Below are 8940 nucleotides of genomic sequence, written 5' to 3' on the forward strand. Positions count from 1 at the left end.
TGCATTCACTTTTAGAGAAGTATACGGTGTTTTATATGGACGCATTTTTTTGCCATTTAGCCTACAAACGCAAAGTGTGACCGAGCACAACTAAGTAAATGGAAAGCAAATCATTCCTTTGAAAAGGGCAAACAAATAGGGAAAGATCACTAGAATAATTATATATTCTTATTTTTAATGAATTCTAAACAATCTATTTTCAGTATTTACACACAGATAAAGTCATACTAATGTTCTATATTTAAAATAGAGACTTTCTCTGTATGTTCATTTTAGTCTTATCTTCTTTATTTAAAGGGTTTAAGAGAAATGCTGTCTCTTTGGCCTGGGTATGGTCTGCATGCCTATTGAAGAAAATGGAACTGTATTAAAGAAGCAATGGCAGGATGTGAATGAAAGCCCTATAGGCTTACATCTGTCTGCTAGAAATTTAGCAAGGTTGCTATGACCTTCAAAACTCTCTTTTGAACCATCCTGAATTCTTCATAGTTTACAGGAGAAAAGGAGGCCAACAATCTTGATGAAAGATTACCGGGTATTTCAGAGCAACAAGAAAAGAGAACTTTAAAGTTATCAGAATGATACTGGTAATGTGATGGGGTTTCCCCAGAACAGAAAAGCTTACAATATCTGAAAATATCAGAGAAGTGTCTTTGATATAGATTTATATTTCCTTAATTAAATAGGAACTTGTCAAAATTAAGATCCAAGACTATGGACTTACAGGAATGCAAAAATATTTGTAGATATAAATATAGTCTTCAATTTATATAAAGTTTGAGTACAGCAAAAATTAGATATAATATTATATGAACTACAGCCAGGACAAAAAAAATGAAATTACTCCATCTTTTGTATTTATGCTGCAAAAGTTAGAAACCTCAAAATTATATCAATGAGTAACAATACTCAATACTGGCACATGAGAAAAACCAAACCCCAAACCAAGCTCATTGTGCTATTTTAGACACACAGAAGATGTGCTCAGTTGCAAAGCGGAATATTTTGGAAAACTACAACCCAGCAAATCACTGAAATATAATTGCTTAATATACAAGGAAGTGTCAAGCTTTGAACCTGAAAAAAAAGTGATACCTTTTGAAAGGAAAGGCAGAAGTATAGGGAAAATCTTACACATTTCTTTACAATGGCCAGAGTTTTAAAGTTGTATTTATTCAAGCTAGTGGACAACTTGCATTGGAACAGGCTCTAGACATTGAAATAATCATAATTCTACTAAATTTCTTCATTGATGCACATCCTTAGAGGCAGTAGGTGAAACACATCAGCCTCAAATTTCAGTTGGCCGCTAAAGAAAGGATTTACAAGTTACTTCCATCTGTCTGATCATTGGCATTTTAGATAAAAAGCGAGAAAAACACATCTCAAACTGGAAATGGTGTTGTATTGAATGGAAACACAACCAAGAGGCATTGAGTTGTGGCAATAATTAGTGTCTTGAGAAAGTTAATACTAATGTATATTAATATTTTATATATTCTGTTTACTTCAATGAAGAACTGGAATTGGGATGCAGTTACAGTTGAGAAGCAACCCTTTTTATGTAAATAGATCCTAGCTACATGCATCTCATATTGCAAATTTAGGTTGATTCCCCCCTAAAGAGGTACTCAATGCTTTTTGCAACACATTGTTGATATTTTTAAATATGTGAGGAAAATCTGTTTTTAATTTCTCTTAAGGTTTTCCAGCAACATTTTTTCCTCCTCCTATGTTTTTTTCCTTAAGGATATTGGTGACCGCTGATTACAAAAAGGAATGCAGTAACTGCTATAGGTTTTAGAAATGCAGCGTACTGCCAATCCCAAATTCCCCATCTCATGTTTTGTGCTGACTTTAACAGTTATAAATTTATTTTTTTCCCATTGCTATTTTTTTTCCAACTATAAACTTGTGTGTTTTATTTTTTAAAAAAACACACATCAGTTAATCCGAAGTTTGGGATTCCACCTTTGTATATCATCAAAACCAGCCACCAACTACAAAGACTCATCACAACAACTAAGAGTAAAGCAATTTTAAAAATTTGTTAACGTTCTTTTATTTCATTGAAAGGTTAAAAAAATGCTGGGGCAATTTTCAGTACAGTCTCTTTTCTTTCAAAGTCCTGAACAAAACAGAAATAGCTTTAAATTCCTAAATGTGGATGTGTTTTGTGACTCACAGAAATAATGGTTTCATTAGTGTTTTAGGAATAAATTACATAATGGATCCAACTTCAACATAGCTTAGCCCTTCTCTAAATTACAAAGTAAAACAGAAGGCAGAAGGAAATGTGTATTGGCGATTATGTGAGAGAAAGCTATTAAAAATAAGGATGACTGTGGAACATTCAAGCTACAGAATGTACTCCTTGGTGCCAGGAGAGCCGTGGTAACAGGTGATAGTGTACAGGGTTGGGGGTTTTTTTTGCCCCCTTGATAAGGACATTGATAAACTGTGCGCTACGGTATGCATGCACATGGCTAGTGCTCACCTGTGGCACCACTAGGAAGGATTTCAGGACAGGAGAGATAATAAAAGGAGAGTATTGCATATGCAGATGGCCCACCTTGACCTGTTGTGCCACTTAGACTGCAACATGGAAAGGGAGAATACTGCAGAATTACAAAGGGGGAGGGGTAGTATCAAGTTTTCCCTTGATGCTCAAAGGGAAAATGACAGGACGACCATACTATAATTACTAAATAAAGGTATAAAGTCTGCAAAACTGGGTCAATAGGGAAGATACAAACCTTGGCAGGCTATATACTTTGAAGTGGCTGAGAAAAGAATTTGTAAGGGGAAAAGGGGAGGAAAAGGAATAAAAGAATATAAGGTAAAGCAAATAATGTGATCAGGGCTGTTTGGGGGATGCAGCCCTAGGGCTGTTCACCCTCGGATGCAGCCCTGAACCTGATCAAAAAGCCTGGAGAAGAAGAGTAAATCTGTTTATGTTCTGATCGTACTTGTGTCTGACTGCCTTCTGTGGTCAGAAGGACTTGGGGTGCTCTCTCTGGCATTGATGAAGAACTCCCAGGATGGGTGGACTGGGTATCCTGAAATCCAAACACTCTATAAAGATGGAGGACCTGGAGATGAAACGTACCGTGAGTACCATTCTAGATTCAAATGCCTAACAGTGCCATAATAATATTTTCAGTTTTGTTTTCTAATCTTCTCCTAATAATTACTAATGTTGTATATGCTTCTTTGGCTGGTACTGAGCATTGAGCTGATATTTTAATTTGGAAGCTCTGTTTAAAGACCAGGGTGGAAGACAATAATGCCAAGGTAGTCATATCATCTTTAGAGGTGCTTCACCTAAGGCTTAGCCAGTGACAGTAAGGAGAGGATTTCCTAAGATTCAAGGGGTCAGTGCCATGCCATGGTATAAAACCTACTGGGTCTACTGCAGATATCTGTGATGACTGGCACCTTCATCATGATTTGAAGAAAAATGCTCAGGAGCTTAAGTTATGACTAATAGGTGACTAAAGGACGCCTTCACTAAAGGTGCTGCAATCTGGAAGACAAGAAAAGACTACATCTGTAAAAAGAAACACAAAGTAGCAAAATGTCCTAACAAAATAAGGAGATTAAGAGGAACTGAAATAGTGACAGACATGTTACCTATAGCATGACATACTGAGCAAGGAAGGATAAGTCATGCTTTCTATACACACTGTAAGAAAAAAATGTCAATTTTATCCAGCAATGGACACACATAGTCATGCAGAAAATGTGGGGGTTCCCACATTTGTATATGATATTTCTAACAATCAATTTATAATTGCAGAGAGCAGAACTTTTCACAGCTTGATGTCTTACAAGGAACATCATGTTGTTCCTTTAATACTGTTCAACAAGATAACATCAACATGTAGCATAGGATACACATAAATCATTACCTAAATACAGGCACGTGTAAAATATTTTCAGTTAATTCTGAAATAACTTTAAAATAAAAAAAATAATGGAGACATGTTACAAATAATAATCTTTTTTAATTTTGGGGAAAAGATTTCCAGATAACTTTTTTTTTTTTTGATAATGGGGTGATGGGAGGGAAGAATTAATGTCGAGAAAATTAAAAATCTATACATGTACTCCATATGCACAAATTCCATAATAGCTCAAGTGCTCATAATCCATAACACCACAGGCCTATCATTTTGGGTCTTTTGGTACAAATTACAGAAACAGCCTGTCACAACTTGCTTCAAAAATAAGAAAACTCTGATGCTGACCACTTATAGGGTTTCCATCTTTTTAGTCTACATTTTCTCTGTTTCACTCCAAATCATAGCAAAAAACCTTATCTCCAAAACTTGTACTGTCTGGCTGCTATATAGGTTGTCTGAACCATCATAACTTGGCAACTCATCACTAGCTAAGAGTGATGCAAATAATCCTGACTCTAAGTTCTACTTAGAGAGCCAAAAGCACTGAAAGAGCCCACAAAGTCGGCATGAAAAGACGCCGCCTGTTCTCTAATCTTGTTTAGAATACATGGAATAACAGCATAAAAATTTATATACATCCATTTGAAGCAGTATTGATTTTATATTTTTTAAAGCCTATTTTCATGTCCCCTTCAATCACATTTTATAACCAAGCATGCTATATGCCCTTCTGAACCACTTCCAAATTCCTTGGGTTTGCTAACTATTAATAGAAATAAGAGATGGTTCTGTCTGGAGAAAAGATGGCTTAGGGAAGTTCTAAGAGTAGCCTTGCAATATCGAAGAGAATACAAAGCACAGCTCCTTGTGGAGGTGGATCCTCAGAAGGATGAGAGATAAAGAAAAATTTTCTCTCCTTGGCAGTCAGGCAGTGGAACTGGCAGACAAGAGAAGTTGTGTAAACTCCGTCCTGATGCCTTTCAAAACCAACTGAACAAAAACCTGGTCTGAATTCAATCTTCACCCTGCTTTGAGCAGCAGGTTGGACTAGATGACCTACGTGACTTCCTGAGTACACTCCTACAGTAAGTTAAGAAGGTAATTTAAGCAATACTCTAAGTTAGTGGCTGTCGAAAAATAAATGCATTCTTTCCTCTAGTATGATAACCTAGGTTACACCTGCCATTAAATTGGCTCAGTGAAGGATATTCCTGTTCTATTCATGTATTTTGTTTGGCCATTAGGTAGATAAAAGATCACATGTTTAAAAGGTGTGATGTAGAACTGAAGTTTCATGGTCTCTATAAGCTGTGATCATAAAAAGTTACTTCAACTCCTCTTTCTATACTCACATATCATCTCTCAAATTTCCCCTCTTAAACTGACCAATCCCAGATGCTTGACTTCTTAACTTTGCTTAAGAATTTTTATTTTATAAGATGTCCTTCTTATATTCTTTCAGCCTGCTGGCTTTCTTTGATAAACCAGGTATTACACTTCAGGCATTTTCAAGATGATTAAGAAACAGATGTTGTTCCTCCTCTCTTTAAGAATGCTCCTTGTATTTAAGTGACCTTTCAGACAGAATTTGAAAATTTCTAAGCCACCTTCAACACCACAGATGCTAGTATATTAACTTATACATTAATGTTACCCCCTCTCCTAGATTTAGAGCAATCACAGTAGTGATCGTAAGTTTTTCCTCCCACCACTCATTCCTGCAGGAAGAAGCAAAATTGATAAAAAGAAAAATAACAATAGTACTATTGTACACTGACTAATACTTCTCCTTGCTATGAATGGAAAACAGGCTACTGATGCCCTCAGGAAATTCAGAAAAAATAGAATTTGATGTTGCAGAGAAGCAATGTAGAAAGCTATGCTTAGAGGATAAAGAAAAATCAGCGGAGGAAAAGATTCCTTTTGCCACTTACACTTTGGAAGTAATTCTGTAAGATCACAGAATATTCTCTAGTTCATAAATATTCCTCTATTCCCTCATGATATAGCAGTAGATGTCACAAGCAGACAATTTTTATCTGTTATTACTGTCTGAGGAAATGACTGCAAACATACACATGCAGAGCAGAGCACTATGTTATTGATGTTATATGTAGTTCCAAAATTAAATCTATATGGGAAGTCATTGAATATATACATCATCTAAAGTTTGTGCTTCAATTCATCCTGTGCCAAGAACACTGATACTTAAGGAATCCAACTTTTTGGTACAAAAGGCTGTAGTTACAGTACCCAGTGAGGTGAACAAGTTGTGTTGGGATAGCAGAAGAAAGTATCCTACACTGTTGCTCCATATTGCCATAACAAGGCTGCTTCACAATATGGAGATAAGGTATACTCAGATGACATGGCTAGCTTAAAAAGCACACTTGCTCTTATATACTTTCCTAGTATAGTTTTAAAAATATTCTAATTCTTTATTTCATTTCTTCCTAATGTGGCAACAGATCAGAAAACTCAGGTAGAAATAGTGAACCAATTACAATTACTAGAAATACCTAAAATTTCAAAAAATACTTTATACCAGTATAGGGGTCCAGGAGCCTTGCTGCCTTAGCTCACGGGATCCTTTATGTTCACAGAAGTGAGATTGAGATCAGTGTTTGGAAAGAACATCTTTTGAGGAAGAAACAGAAAACAAATTTATTTCAACTATCAAATTGCTTAAAAGCCTATTCCCACTATTGGTTGTCATCTAATAGGTACAGTGAGAAATGTTATAAAAATCTGTTGTAACCACTATAAACAAGCCTGATGCCAACCTAAATTCTAAGCCCTCATTTTCACTGAAGATTTCCTTCAATAAATTTCCACTGGATAATTTCAGTAAAGTAAGAGGGAAAGCCTTGTCCCTCTACAAATAACAAGCTATAAGGAAAAGAGATCAGCCTAGATTTTATGAAGAATCCGTGCCAGAGGCTCCAGGGTTCCACGTTCATTTCACACATCCCATGGCCCTTGCTCAAGACACTAAGCAACAGTGCTCTTGTGGCAGTTTGCCGTAAGATATAAAATAATAAAAAGTTATTTTAATTATTAGTCACTGGTGGTTACTCTTTGTCTCCTCTCTCCTCAAAGGAGACCACTCCGCATTAAAGCATCTTCATAGACGCTAACATTCATATTATACAACTCATTCCAATGACCAGCCATGCATATGGAATAGAGAAGCATAGCAGTACTTACAGACCAAGCAGATACTGGTAACTTGCTCTGCGCTCAGAGTGAATTATTCACATAAACACAGTAAATATTAGATCTCTGAGGATACTGCAATGTTTTTCACTCAAACAGCAATTACCTGAACTGTGTATGTCTGAAATAATTCGCAAGGCCAACCCAGTCTGAGGTTTTAGCCAAATATACAGTATTTTTTCTTTAGTTATTATGACAGGCAAGTTTGCATGGAAGATTTTAATGTAAATAACAATATTAAAACAAGATTTAAGTATTAATCTTACATATAGTTAAATCTTATTGGAAGGCAGCAGATGATGTCCGTTTTCAGATACTACTTATACAAATGAAAAAAACGCACCAAACCCCAAAACTCCAAACCCTCCAGATATCAGGTAACCACTGGACACTCTCTTTAACAGTTCCTACAGTTTTCAAACATTCTTGTTCATTGTAGGGAAGGGTAACGTCATTTTCATGAAAAGGAAGCTTATGGATTTGCAGATCCCTCAGATTGTCTTTATTTCTCCCATAACAAAAATTGAGAAAAAGATAAGTAAGGGCCTCATAGGCATTCTGTTTCATACTAATGGCAGGTACTACTAAGATCACAAAGCCATGCTCTTATGCCAGGTAACTAGAGCAATGAAGGAGAACAACAAACTAGATTGATTATTTGTTTAGTAAAACAGTCTTTTGTTTGGATATTTTAACTTCAGTGTGTGTAACAGAAATGTCAGGTGGCACCACATACATCTAGGAGAAACTTCATTTTGGCATGCATATTAAAGAACAGTGATTTAAAGGTTGCCACAAGGAAGACTAAACGTAGATACCACTGGAACTGTAATGTCTTCAGGACTTTTACTCACATATTAGAAAGAGTAACATTATCAGAGGAAGCAGTTGCTAACCAGCAATTGCCTTCTGTGTGAAACCCAGACTATGGAATACACATATAACGGATGAATAGATCATCTCAGATCTTTAAAATTAGCAAGCCTTTGTGCTTCACTGTTCATGCTAAAGTATGTGTTTTAGAGAAGTCTATATACTGATTCAATAACACGGTAAGAGATCCTTCAGTCTGCTTAGAGGATGTAGGATTTTCACTGTATGATCTAGCAGAGGAGACAAGATGGCGTTCCACTCAGTCCTAGAGAGCTGTTGACCTTTCAAAAAATCTAGAGATGTCATAAGCTAAAAAGTCCAGCTTTGAGGATGTACTAGAATTCAGTGATCAGAGATGCCACAGGAGCAAAGGCTGGCCAGATCCACCACCTTGGCCTACTAGCTGGCAATCTTGTCTCGCAGCTAGGCAGGCTTTCTGGAGGAGTGTGCCCGAACACTGTCAGAAGATGATCCTGAGACAGCGATTAGAAGCATAAGACAACGCATTTACACTGAAGTGAATGCTTTCACTTTTGTCTCAAATAAATACAGCATCATTTAAAAACATGGTCCTTTAGCTGACACGCATAACCTTGGGAAAAAGATTTAATTTGCTATTCTTTCCCCCACTTGTGCTAGAACAACTCTTGCCCTATTGTTTGACTCACCCTTTACAATCAATGCTTTTAGCAGGAGTACCGAACCGTGCTATCTTATTTCAGATGCTAGCTCCATTTGTTAAGTATAACTATCTCCATTCTTTCTAAACAGCTCCAGATAAACTACAAAAGTGTATATTTCTTCTTTTGACTTTGCAAAGCAAAGCACAGTAGAAACTGAATGACTATTTTAAGAGACAATGTGTTTTCCCAGTATCTTTCCACCACCGGCTAACAATTATGGTTAACTCAACGGTTATGCCATTCCATGACTGTCTAAACATTCC

At 36.4% G+C, this 8940-nt stretch overlaps 1 protein-coding gene across 4 annotated transcripts in view; it reads right to left on the minus strand.

Moving 5' to 3' along the window:
- The window catches only part of CENPP (centromere protein P), a 149956-nt gene that overhangs the window by 25669 nt on the left and 115347 nt on the right, over positions 1 to 8940 (minus strand). The window lies entirely within an intron of this gene.

Source organism: Grus americana, chromosome 11 (genome assembly GCF_028858705.1).
Source record: "Grus americana isolate bGruAme1 chromosome 11, bGruAme1.mat, whole genome shotgun sequence".
In the NCBI taxonomy this organism is placed as follows: domain Eukaryota; kingdom Metazoa; phylum Chordata; class Aves; order Gruiformes; family Gruidae; genus Grus; species Grus americana.